Here is a 14,628-nt window from a genome sequence, read left to right as displayed (position 1 = left end):
CCAATAAAATACTGACATGTGTCAAAAAAATTTAGTTAGCATCACATCATTATACCATGTTAGCATTTAAAGAAAAATAAAAAAAAATTCTAAAAAATTTAAAAATTTTCTAAAAAAAATTTTAAAAATTCTAAATATTCAAAAAAAAATTCAAAACAATTTTTTTAATTCAAAAAATTCTAAAAAATTTAAAAATTTTAAAAATTGACATAAGAAAAATAATTTAGGAACCAAATGGGATATTATCTCAAAAAAAAAATCCCAATCCCACTTTATCCCCTTTTTCTTCTTCTTCAACTTTAAAGACTTTGCCCTAAAATGTCAATAACTTCCTCTCTTCAATCTCTTGAGCTTTCATCGCCATTCCTCCATGGCTTAGCTTCTTTCTCTCCTCTTTTAAAACCCAATTCTTTTTTCTTTCTTTAATCTTACAAAACCCCTAATTTTCTTCATTTAATCAAGGCGATGAAATGCATACAAGCAAGGTAGTTTGTGCTATAAATAACAAGACAATGTCCATGGAAGTGGTGTGTTTAGCCCTACATCCTAAGTATAAAAGGCATGTTAAGAAGAAGAAGAAGAAGTTTCAGGTTCATGATCCAGATAACCAATTCAAAGTTGGTGACTCTATTTAGCGTGAAAAAAATGGGCTTATTACTAAGACCAAGGCTTTCGTTGCTATGCCTATAGCAAGTAAGAGTGGGAAATAGGAGAAAGTGGAGACAGGGGAGCTTGGGCCCCATTGGAGCCTAGACAGCCTTAAGAGCAGGAAGCTTAATGTTAAGCCCTTGGGCCAGGGCCATTTTGTTTTTGTAAATTTGTAATCTTTTGCAAGTGTTTTAGCTGTTTTGAAAAACTAGGTTTTTTTAATGTAATCATTGTTGTTTTCATAGGTATGGATTGTTTGTTGGGTTTGTCATGATATTGATGTTCTTTGATTGAATTTGTTGGGTTAATGTTCTTTTAACGATAAAACCAAGATTGAGAGGCTATTGAATTAGGGTGCAAATGGAACTATATTTAGGCTAGAAAATACTAGAGACAACTTGGATTAGGTTCTGAGATGTGGAATTGAAAGCGAGGAAAATGGTGAAATTGAAAATAACATAATAATTATGTGGTATCACTTTAGTTTTTGCTTGCATTAGGAATGGATTACCTTCATTTACTTCAACAACAATGATTGAAATGATCATGAAGTTAAGCTGTAATTAAATTGTTTTGTTCTTATTTTGGTATGAGAATTTAGGTCCTAGACTTAAGTACTAATGTGTAGGTGTCTGACAATTTGTAAAAAGTTTTTAAAATTTTTAAGAATTATTTTGAATTCAAAAAGCTTTTTTTAGAAAATTTCAAAAAATTTTAAATCTTTTTATATTTTTTTGAATTTTTCTTTGAATGTTGATGTGGCATTGATGATAAAGCATTGGATGAATTTTTTGATATGTGTCAGTATCTTATTGGATGATCATGCCACGTCAACATTTAAAGTTAACGATATTAAGGGTTAGAGTAATTTAATAGATGAAAATATAGTTTAGAAGGTGAAAAGCTTTTGCTTAATGGAAAAGTCTCAATTGAGGCCTACTATTACACAAATTCATGTGCATTTTACTTGGATGGATATCAACATGTTGATGTATTTTCTAATTTGAAGATTGAAGAATTTGTCAGAGATTGAAAAGGATAATTAACGTGGTTCAACTAGTAATTACATCAACATAACTCAGACAATATTAACATGTATTTAGATATTACCCAAAAAATTTTATTTCAAATATTAAAAATTGGTCTTGATACTTGATTTTGAAGGGATTAATTAATATTATATTTTATTTGATAAGCGTATTATATTGTGTATATATAAATATATATGATATATTAATAATAAAAGGAAATAAATTTATAAAATTATAAACTAAAAATATTATTATGATAATATTAAAATTTTAAAAATTATAAATATACTTTCAAATTAATGATAAAATTATTAATTTCACAATCTTTCAAAGAATTACAAAACTTTTTTACTTTTTTAATAATTTAAAATTAAAAAATATAAATAAATCAATCTTTAAATAATATATTTTTATCGAAACAAAAAAATTTAAATATTGTTTTTAAAATAATTAAGTTGAAACTTTGAAATTCAAAGTTATGATCAAATCTTCTATAAAATGGTTTTAATCTTTAAAATATATATATATAAGACAACATAAAATAAAAATCTAGAATAAAATAAAAAGTGAAAAATTATATCAAAATATGAAATTAAGTAAGTTATAAAGAAAGCAAAAAAATGCACTTAAACCTGGTTGAAATTTTGGAATTTTGTTAAAAATTTTAAAAAATTAAATTTTTTTATTAAGTTTTCATTATTATGATTTAAAATTTTTGATAAATCTCTTGATTTTAAAAATTTGTAAACAGTGATTGATGGGTATAGTAAACATAAAAATATCAATATGATTTTAATCTCTCTTAAATTAAAATGCATAAAATTAAAATATAAAATATAAAATAAAATTAATTATTTTAATTTAGAAAGGACCAATATAAACATATATATATATATATTCTAAGAATTGTTAAAACTTTCGGGGGCCCCTCATGCTTGAGGGACAGTATGTCCTCGAATTTCGATCTCTAAACCTTAAATAGAAAAAAATGAATTTTAAGGAAGCCACATGAGAAAATTTACTTAAATTTTACCTACATTAAAATATATATAAGCAAGCTGCTTAGCTTATACATTGAAAATTACAGGAACCTGTAAAGAAAGAAACCTAAGTATAATTCTAACAAATTAAACCAACATAAAAATCAAGCTTTATCGTTTCACCTAATCACACATTTAACTTGTTCGTTTCTTTTTTTTTCTTTAATTCATGAAATGGGTTAACATTTAGTAAATAAATAATTTTTTTCGTTGTTTTTGCCACCTTGTTCACATGAATATACATTGAAAATTATAGGAACCTGCAAAGAAAGAAACCCAAGTATAATTCTAACAAATTAAACCAACATAAAAATTAAGCTTTATCCTTTCACCTAATCACACATTCGACTTGTTCATTTTTTTTTCTTTTTTTTTCTTTCTTTAATTCATGAGCTGAGTTAGCATTTAGTAAATAAAGATTTTTTTTTCATTGTTTTGTCCACCTTGTTCATGTGAATAAGATTAATTAACTCTATTATTACTTAATATTAATTATAATTAATTATTATTCTTTAATTGGCCAAAAAAACTATTATTCTTTAGTTGGCATGTCTATTGGGTTAATAATGAATGCTAATATATATATATATATAAAGAAGTAGACTGACCTTGTTTGTTTTTTGGTTGGCATTTGTGTCAAAAATGAATACAAGGGTGGGTAAGTAAGAACTTGAAAAGAGAAGAAAACATTTAGGAAAAGCATATTCACTCTAGACAAAAACATTCACTACAAGAAAATAGAAGATTAGTAGCAACGTTGTAGCGGCGTTTCACTTACAAACACCGCTAGCTTTCATATTTTTATAAAACTTAAGACGTTTACTATCAAAACATTACCAAATATTTAAATAGCGACGTTGTTACTCATAAACACCACCAAGACTTGATATTAGCAGCATTTATCGACTAAAACACCTTGAATAATCTTGTTTTAAAAATTTGAGTGAATACTAAAGGTGTTTTTGGTAGAAAATAGCTTGAATAATCTCATTAAAAAAATTGATAGAAAATTACTAAAGGTATTTTTGGTAGACAACGCCTTAAATAATCCCCTCATAAAAAAATGTATGCGATTATTGAAGGCATTTTCTACAATAAATGCCTTTAATAATTCTACCAAAAAATTTCACAGGCTTATTGAAGGTATTTTTGGTCAAAAATGCCTTCAATAAATATCATATAAAAAATTTAGGATCATACGGATATTAACCATAAGGTTGTAAGTTCAATCCCTCCCTTTAGCATTTTTTGTGTTTTTGCAGATATTATTTGTAATTGATAATTCTAGGCATTTTCTAGGCAAAAACGCCTTCACCAATTGCTTTAAAATTTTAGAGAGGATATTGAAGGCGTTTTTTTCCAGAAAAATGCCCTTAATAATCAATAGAAAAATATGGACCTGATTTTTGAAAGCGTTTTTGGCCAAACTTGCCTTTAATAATCCAATCAATAAAGTTTTAGTTTGGATTATTAAAAGTGGTTTGTGTCAAACAAGCCTTCAATAATCCGTACATAAAAGTTGGAATGGATTCTTGAAGGCATTTTTGTCTCAAAACACCTTTAATATTCCATACGATAAATTTGAATGGTCCGATTATTGAAGGTAGTTTTTTTCAAAAATGCCTTCAATAACATTTTGTTAAGGATTATTCAAGGCATTTTCAGTAGAAAAACACCCTTAATAATCCTTATGAAAAATATGGAACAGATTATTGAAGGTATTTTTTGCTGAAAGCGCCTTTAATAATCAATTCAATTAATTTTTACTTAGTATTATTGAATGCGAGTTTTTTAAAAACCCCTTCAATAATCCTTACAAAAAAGTTGGAACATATTCTTGAAAGTGGGTTTGCCCAAAATGCCTTTAATATTCCAACAATATATTTTTAGGTGGAATTATTGAAAGCGGTTTTGGTTAAAAACACCTTTAATAACATTTTGTTATAGATTATTCAAGGCATTTTCTTACTATAAACACCTTCATTAATCCCATCCAAAAAAATATTTTGATATTGTATATGTCAAGTTAGTTGTAGGTTTATGCCCAGAAAACATTTAAAGTCAATTGTATATTTATGCTCAAAAAACATTTGGTTTATATATGTGATACTACGAATTACATTTTGAAATTTACATAATGAACATTGTTGTATTTCAATAAATTGACCACACATCATAATTTAAAACTAATAACGTTGCCATATTAATATACTTTTCTAAAATAATCGTACTTAATAATATATTAAGTACACATAATGTATTCACCGTAATATAGATTAATACATATTGAATATGCATATTTGTATTTATAAGCTAATCTCATATAAGCAACAATATCAACAGTTGATAATTCATCCAGTTCACAAAATTCTTTAACCTCCTTTACACCAATGAAAGAAAATGATGGTTTATCAAATAACCCTTCCTCAAACTTAATGGTTATGAAGTTTCCTCTAGATAAATGCTTCAAAAAATAATTAGTAACTCATCCATGGTAGCCTAAGTAAGGGTCATACTCTAAGTCTCAACATCTTGCTATAATATTTAATGAAATATAAGTATTAAAATCAAATCAATAAATATAATAAACAAATTAATATTAAACTTATAAACAAAATCAAACTTCATGGGTGGTAATGGAGGATGGGTTCGCGGCCTGACTTGCAATGGAAGCTTGTCCTACATTGACGATACTATCATACTGGCCTACTGACATGCTATGCTGCATTGCTACCAACATGGCCTCCAAAGCAGTGAGTCTTTGCTGTTGCTCATTGAGGTGTTGCTCCTGGTCATGAATTCATTACTATTGTTACTCAATGATTGCTTTATATTGTGCATTTCTCATTCGTAAGGTTTTAGGTTGATTACTAAAAAACTTTGATGGCAAGACAAATTTACCAACCCTACAAACCCGACTAAGCCTTTCTTTAGTGCCTACTGCTAAAGATAATGGATCTTTGCCATATTGGGTTGCCAGTTCACAAGATTTGACTTTGGCAGCATAATCATCCTTAAAGACAATAATAACATGGGCTGTAACAACAAATCTATACAAGTTAGTATATAGTCATGCATGCAATCACAATGCTAATCATACATGATATTAAAAAGCAGTTATACATATAATCTTTTTTGCCATTTCTTTGGTTGCTTTATCTATAAATGATCCATCTTTTTGTAGATGTCCTTGTTTCTAAACATCCCATCTAGAAACTTTGATGCCAAAGCTCGTTGATTCCTATTAAATTATCGTAATATAAGAATCAAAATGTATGAAATGATTATTTATAAATATTCATTAATGAACATAAAACAAGTATGTAAATACATAAAAGCTCATGCTTCATATTTGCATATCCTTTTTCTCACTGTCTGATTGTGATATTGGTGTTTGGCCCGAATGTTCTATTGGTTTTTTTTTTTTCTACAAAAGAAAGAAATTATGTTAATCAAAGATGAAGAGCAAATGATATATTGCATAAAGACTTATAAACAATTTTTTTGGCAATGGGTTTGTGCGCTGAGAAATCTTTTGAAAGTCAATATCGAACAAAATTTATCCAATCTTCAACACTTATTGCATCGCATAAGATGCAAGTGGAATAGCTAATACATCACCTTGATCAGCCAGTGGTAAAATATATTGGGTTGTCAATCTATTTTTAAAGTCTCTGAATGCTTTCTCCATAGATTGCAAAACAATCTTTTTATAGTCAATTGGGACGTCAAACCATTCTTAAGTAACTTAACACAATTAGTATGAACACATTGAATTTCAATATAATCATCATTTAAAAAATTTTACGAAATAGTTGAATAAACATACCATAACCGACTATCATATATCATCTTTTAGATCATCATAAACTCATCGCCAATTGGTGTACGTAATTGAAATCCTACTATAGATGATGGCTCCAATATGAGTAGCCAACTTGGCAGCTCATTTAAACACAGACTGCCCATTTTGATTGAAGTCAACATGAGTTTTTATGTCACTTAATTTAATTTGTTTATTTGAGCCCTTTCCCTTTCTTTTTTGGCCTACAGGTGTGTCTTGCGCATGTTCAATAGAAGGAGAATGATGTTGTTCAGAGTCCATAATACTTGTGATTTTGATCATAATTATACGAATTACATAAAATGATCGTCTAAATTTAACACTATACATAATTAAATACAACCAATACCATACTATGTACAGAAACACCATTTAGTAAACCAATCAGCAATGTGCTTAGGCACACCTTTTAGCAAACCATTCAGAAACACCATTCAACAAACCATTCATCATACGATTCAGCATATGATTCAACATACTAATATCATACAATACCATTCAGCAAACTAATCAACAATGTATTCAGACACACCCTTCAGCAAACCATTCAGAAACACCATTCAACAAATCATTCAGCAAACCATTCATCATACGATTCAGCATATGATTCAGCATACCAATATTATACAATACCATTTAGCAAAACAATATCACACAATAAGGTTCATCAAACCACAATATTTAAAAAAAGTACATAAAAATAGCATACATGCAATGAAAGGTGCTTGGATGACTATGCTTATGGTGAAATTAATAAAAATATATATGCTTATGTAAATAGTAAGGAACCACAAAGAAAAGAGCTCTATCAAATAATGTAAATAATACAGTAAACAAAAAGAGAGACATACTGATAAATAAAAAGGTGTCCGCCATTTATTTGTTGAAGGTCGGTGGCGATGATAAGGATAAATAAACCAAAAGCTTGATAGAAATGTGTTTATGGGCTTGGTTTGATTGATTAATGTAGCTTTTAATCATTCTCCCTACTAATAGTTTGTGATTCTGATGTTCAAGATAGGGGAATGAATATAAAAATTATTATTAAAGGCATTTTCCTGAAAAACACGCTTTCAATAATCTCCTTAAAATTTTAGTTAAAGATTATTGAAGGTGTTTTCTACTAAAAGATGCCTTTAGTAATCCAAAAAATAATTTTCATAAGAAATTATTAAAGGCTTTGATAATTCTGAATAAAAATTATTGAAGGCGTTTTTAGTAGAAAATCACCTTTACTGATATTCCCATGATAGGAATAGAAAGAATTATTGAAGGCATATTATGCAGAAAACACTTTCAATAAAATTCCTTGAAAAAATTATAACATATTACTGAAGGCATTTTTCTGGAAAAAAACACCTTCAAAAATCTCCTTAACATTATTGAAGGCGTTTTATACTAAAAGACACTTTTAATAATCCCAAATATTTTTAAAAGAAAATTATTAAAGCTATTTGTTCTCGAAAAGTACCTTCAATAATTATGTAAAAAAATTAAAATGAATTAGTGAAGTGTGTTTTTCTAGAATAAACACCTTCACTAACCGTCTTAAAATTTGAGTAATGGAATATTGAAGGCGATTTTCACTAGAAGATACTTTTAATAATCCTAAATATTTTTAAAAGAAAATTATTGAAAGCGTTTGTTCTCAAAAAATGCCTTTAATAATTATGTACAAAATTTAAAAGAAATTATTAAAAGCATTTCTCTGAAATAAACACCTTCACTAACCATCTTAAAATTTAAGTGTTGGTATATTGAAGGTGTTTTTCACTAGAATATGCCTTTAATAATCCCAAAAATTTTTAAAAGAAAATTATTGAAGTTCTCATAAAACATCTTCAATAATTATGTATATAAATTAAATTGAATCAATGAAGGCATTTTTCTAGAATAAACGCCTTCATTTACTATTTTAAAATTTGAGTAGTGAAATATTGAAGGCATTTTTTACTAAAAAATGCCTTTAATAATCCCAAATATTTTAAAAAGAAAATTATTGAAGGCGTTTGTTCTCAAAAAACACCTTCAATAATTATGTACAAAATTTTAAAAAAAATTATTGAAGGCATTTTTCTAGAATAAAAGCCTTCACTAACTGTCTTAAAATTTGAGTGCTGATATATTTAAGGTATTTTTCTCTAGAAGACACCTTTAATAATCTTAAAAATTTTTTAAATGAAATTATTGAAGGTGTTTGTTCTGAAAAAATGCCTTCAATAATTATGTACATAAATTAAATGGAATCAATGAAGGCATTTTTCTAGAATAAATGCCTTCACTAACTGTCTAAAAATTTGAATAATGGAATATTGAAGGCATTTTGCACTTGAAAACGCCTTCAATAAATTCATTCAAAAAATAAAATGAAATACTAAAGGCATTTTTCTTGAATAAATGCCTTCAATAACCCTTTAAAATTTTATTTGTGTAATATTAAAGGCATTTTATATAGAAAACATCTTTAATAATCCCAAAAACTTTTTAAAAGGAAATTATTAAAAGCATTTTTAATAGAAAATCGACTTCATTGATATTCACAAATAAAATAAGAGAATTATTGAAGGCGTATTATGCAAAAAATGCCTTCAATAAATACACCATGAAAATTAGATGAAATTGGTTAAGGTGTTTTTGAGGTGTAAATGCCTTTAATAATCTCAAACAATTCTACAACTACTCTGTTGAATGTGCCTATAAGATATTCAAAAAATATTTAGGAGGAATTATTGAAGGTGTTTTTCTTAATAAATGCCTTTAATTATCCGATCCAATAAAACTGTCCCCAAACTTAGCGCATCCAATCACCAACTTCAAGCTTCATCTTTATTATTTTACTATTTCTCTTTCTAGGTCAACTACAATTTACTTTCCCTTTCCTTCAGCTTTTAGTATTTGAGCATTGTCTTTTAGAGTCCTATTTCACTATTCATTAGTTATTTACTTTTGCTTTTCCTTCGCTCGACTATTCCTATAGCTTTTGCAATTCTTGATTGTTTTTGTTTAAACAATTTTCTCCAAAACCTACTTGCCTTACATACCCATTTGTAACCCATCATCCACTTCCCTTTCTCTTTCATTTTTTTTTTTGGGTTTCCTCTGTAACTGTTATACCTTATTTCAACTACAAATTCTCTTGAGTACTATCTACATTAGCAGCGGAGTTTTAACATTCATAATATTAGGTAGTTGATAAAATATTTCACAATAAGGAGTTCTCATTTTCTGTAAGTATTGGTCTTGTTATTATCTTTTGTTTAAAACATAGTAAACTTAAGCATTTTACATGTTCATTTTCATATAAATTATTTATATACATTTGGTCTGATAATGTAGCAAGTACTAAATGGATAAGAGTTGGATGCAAAAGTCAAAATTAAGTTAAGAGTACAGAGATGGAGTGAAAACTTTTCTTAATTTTGCATTTGAGAATATAAGTGAAGATAATATGATATTATGCCCATATATGAAATGTACTAATATCGATTGGCAAATGTATCAAGTTGTTTTTGAATATTTAATTTGTATTGGATTTCTCTCGAGATATGTTAATTGGTTTTTTCATGGAGAGTCTATACTGTCAAGGTCTTTCACTAGAGTTCTTTTAACTTCAAAGGCTCCCCAACACCAACATGATCTTTTTATAGCAGATGACATTGAAGGCATGTTGTGAGATGCTTTTAACATTCATAACCAACATTTTCGTAATCTTTTTTCCCAAAAAGATGGATTTAATTAGTTCAATATTGAAATGAATGAATTTGGTGAACCTGGAATAGGTGTACATGACCAACAACCTATAGGAAAAACATCAAAGTTTTATAAGTTGCTTGAGGATATGAATGAAAAACTTTATGAAGGATCGAAACATTCAAGGTTATCCTTCTATGTTCATCTTTTTCACTTGAAATGATTATGTGGATGGATGAAAAACTCTCTGAGTTTATTATTAGAGTTTATGAAAGAAATGTTTCCTTTTACAAAAATCCTTAAATCTTGTAAGGAATCAAAGAAGATGATCAAGGATTTAGGTATCGGATATGAGAAAATTCATAGTTGTCCTAATGATTGCATGTTGTATTAGGGTGATAAAAAAATCAAGAATCTTGTCATTTGTGTGGTATTTCTCATTGGGTGGATGAAAACCCCGATGAAAGGTTGAATGAGGATGGTGATGAGGTCTGTGTCAAAAAAAAGCTTGTTAAGGTTTTACGTTATTTTTCATTAATACCAAGACTTCAACGACTCTTCATGTCTTTCAAAATTGTAGATTCAATAAGGTGGCATCATGAGCAGCGGACAGATGATGGATCATTAAGGCATTCTATAGATTTTTTAGCATGGAAATCATTTCATTCTAGGTTTTTAGACTTTACATCTGATCCTCAAAATGTTATACTTGGACTAGCATCTGATGGATTCAACCTGTTCAAAATGATGAGTACTTCTTATAATACTTGGCCAGTTGTATTGATTCCTTACAATTTGCCACCATGGATTGCTATAAAGTAACAATCATTTATATTGTCTATGATAATTCTCAAGAAAAAAAATCTAGGTAATGATATAGACATTTACTTACAACCTTTTATTAGAGAGTTAAAACAATTATGGAAAGGAGTTGAGACCTATGATGCATCAAAAAAAGAAAACTTTAATATGCGTGCTCCTTTATTATGGATTAGCAATGATTTTTTTGCTTATGCAAATTTATCTGGTTAGAGTACAAAAGGTCGTTATGCTTGTCCATGTTGTCTACATAGACATGTCCGAAGTGGTTACCTAATGGTAGGAAGTTTTACTATATAGGACATCATCGTTGGTCAAATAATAATCATCAATATAGATTCCAAAAATATCTCTTTGATGGAACTGAAGAGTTGAGGAGATCTCCTTTACCCATTAGTGGGTCTAATATCTTGTCAAAGTTAAAAGACATCAATTTCACTTATGGAAAAATGACTTCATCAAAGAAAAGAGTGAGGGACATCTTTAAAGGTGTCTAGTCCATATTACGCAAGTTGGTGATACTGATACTGAACTTGGTGATCTTGATATTCAAAGTGATAAAGAGGATGATGAAGAAGATTACCCTAATGAGTCTGAGTTGTCAACAAAAAAAAGTATCTTTTTAAGTTACCTTATTAGGAATATAATTTATTATGTCATAACCTTGATTTGATGCACATAGAGAATAATGTTTGCAAAAAATTTATCGAAACAATTCTCAATGTGAATAGAAGATTAAAGGATAACTTGAAGAGTTGGCTTGACCTAGTTGATATGGGGATTCACCCTAACCTTCATTCGAAGTTGCTTCCTAGTGGTAAATATCGATTGCCTGCTGTTTGTTTTAGGGTTTCTAAAGCTAAAAAAGATGTGTTTTGCAAGGTTTTGAAAGTTGTTAAAGTTTTAGATGGCTATACATCAAATATATCGAGATGTGTGAATCTGAAAGAGCGAAAACTTTCTTCATTAAAGTCACATGATTATCACATTTTGATGCAAGAGTTACTTCCAATTGCTTTACGTTCATCAATGTCAAAGCAAGTCACTTCCATAGTAATTGAATTGAATAACATAATTAAATCTCTATGTGGAAATGTATGAATGTGGAAGACCTTGACAAACTTCAAGATCGAGCCATGATTACTTTATGCCATTTAGAGAAGATTTTCCCTCCAAACTTCTTCCCTATTATAATGCATTTGGTTATCCACCTTCTATATAAAACAAAAGTTGGTGGGCCGATTTATTATCAATGGATGTATCCTATCGAAAGGTATTATTGTTTAATAAATTGATTAGTTTTTTATTGATGATCATGCCACTCTAGTTAAAAAGATATATCACTAATTTTTATGTGATAGGTTTTTGGGGAGGTTAAAGTCTTATTATCGCAACAAACATTATCTAGAAGGTTCTATTGCTGAAGGATATTTAGCAAAAGAGTGTATGACATTTTGTTCTCGTTATTTGGTAGATGTTGAAATGAGATTTAATAGACCATTAAGAAATGTTGGTATGCAGCATACTGACTTTGCCTACAGTTATCTTTTTCAAAGTTTTGGACAACCAATAGGCAAAGCTGAAACAGTGGAGTTAGATGATAAATCTTGTGCACAAGCACGTCGATATGTTCTTTTTCATCATGACTCTATTGAATCATTTCACACATAAGTTTTTTAGCAAGGAAATTATTCATTACATTAAGCATAATTTATTGTGTTTTTTTTATTATTAATACTTTATCATGATGCTTTGTAGTGAGTATAGAAATAATTTGAGAGCTCCTACACATTATCGACGACCAAACCCTCGAGAGCTTGATAAGTTATTTATTTAAAACTTTCATGAATGGTTAGAAGTAACTGTAAGTAATGCCATACTTCCCATTATAAGAAATCTACATAGAACACTTACAATATAACTAACATATTAATATATACATATTTATTCCACTTTTATAGGTTTAGAGTGGAAGGCTTGTTAGTGAAGAGTTGAAGTGTCTTTCACAATGTTCGAACAGGATTGTGAAATGATATAAAGGTTTCATCATCAATGGATTTAGATTTCACACTAAATCCTATGAGAGATTTAAAAGTATGTAAAATTTAGGAGTTGTTGTTACTTCATCAACTACTAGTTATGCTAGTGCTAGGGACACAAACCCTTTAGAGGGAAATGTTGACTATTATGGCATGATTAATGACATCATTAAGTTGGATTATTATGGCAAGTGAAAAGTTATCTTATTTCGATGTGATTAGGCTGATGTGAATAGTACGGGAGGTATTAAGAAAGATCAATATGGATTTACACTTGTGAATTTTTTTCGATTAATTCACACTGGAGAAATACTCATAACAATGGTCAGTGGAAGACCAGAGGCCGAACAACTTTGAAGGAATTGTTTGCACTACCTCCAAATAAACATATTGTAGTGTCTGTAAACTTTGATAGGCAACCGATTAGTGAAGAGGCTCAACTATTGGCTGGATTTCTAGGCATGCTTGCCCGTAATGGAATGAAATTGCCTATTCATTATTGAACATGGCATAAAATTCCAGCAGAAGTTAAGGCCAATGCTTTAAACTTTATTGAGGTATTAGTATAATTAATTACACATAAAAAATTAATTATTTTAAAATTGATTTATTTGGAAAATTTTGTTTAACTAAACGAGTTAAACATACCATGTAATGTAACTTGTTTAATAAAACAATTTGCATTAATATTATGGGTGGAGGTCAACGAAGAAGAGCTTATTCTATTTCTTTACCCAACTCTCATTAATTTCAAACACTCATAAATTTAAACTAGCTTGCAAAATGAAATACAATCATGCTAGAATATAGTACTATAAGCACTTTCCTTATCTTCAAAAGGAGAAATTGCCATATAAATAGTAATATTCCAACACTTTTTTCTTCGCAAGAGTAGAGCAAATCCTTTTGCATTCTACTTTCAATGAGGATTCTCATGCCACTTTTTTTTTCCTTTTACTTGTTTGAATAATAATAATTATAAAAAAACCCAAATATTTTCATTGATGGTTTTTTTAAGTTTGGTGACTAAGTATTTGCTGGAAAGCGGATTAAATGGTTAATTTAAAAGGTAGAGTAATATGTAATAGAGAGAACGATCAAGAGACACTAAAATAAGATTTTGGGGTGCGATCCGACATTTGAGTCAATAAATTGTAGTAGGTGAGGGAATGTTAAGAGAAAGAAGAGAGAAAAAAGATAAGTGAACAGATAAAAGTAAATTGAATGAGAGTGTAGGGTTCAGAATGAGATATCCGTGGCACATTCTCGCCTTTTTTATTAAATTTATGTTGACGTAAATTTATGCCACATTAATGACATGGGTTCATATAGTATGTAAGCGGGCCCCAACACAAATATGTAAAATTGTAAATGGGTTCGTAACTTGCAAGCAAGGGCTAGGAGCTAATTGAGTCAACTAGATACCTATAACAAGGTTAGCCGAAGCTTTACGCCTTTCTCCCGTGATTGAATGAATGCAGTAAATAAAGCAGGAAAGAAAAGCAAGAAATAACGCA

At 28.8% G+C, this 14,628-nt stretch overlaps 2 pseudogenes; both read left to right on the top strand.

Annotated features, from left to right (window-relative positions):
* Positions 1-237: 237 nt before the first annotated feature.
* Positions 238-778, top strand: LOC111311166 (small ribosomal subunit protein uS17c pseudogene; annotated as a pseudogene).
* Positions 779-10,284: 9,506 nt separating this feature from the next.
* On the top strand, positions 10,285-11,075 carry LOC149520362 (uncharacterized; annotated as a pseudogene).
* The last annotated feature ends 3,553 nt before the right edge of the window (positions 11,076-14,628 follow it).

Source organism: Durio zibethinus, chromosome 1 (genome assembly GCF_047325235.1).
Source record: "Durio zibethinus cultivar Kanyao isolate XHJ-2024 chromosome 1, ASM4732523v1, whole genome shotgun sequence".
NCBI classification, from domain to species: Eukaryota; Viridiplantae; Streptophyta; class Magnoliopsida; order Malvales; family Malvaceae; genus Durio; species Durio zibethinus.
The sequence above is the reverse complement of the archived record's forward strand: the minus strand, read 5'-3'. Positions and strand labels throughout refer to the sequence as shown.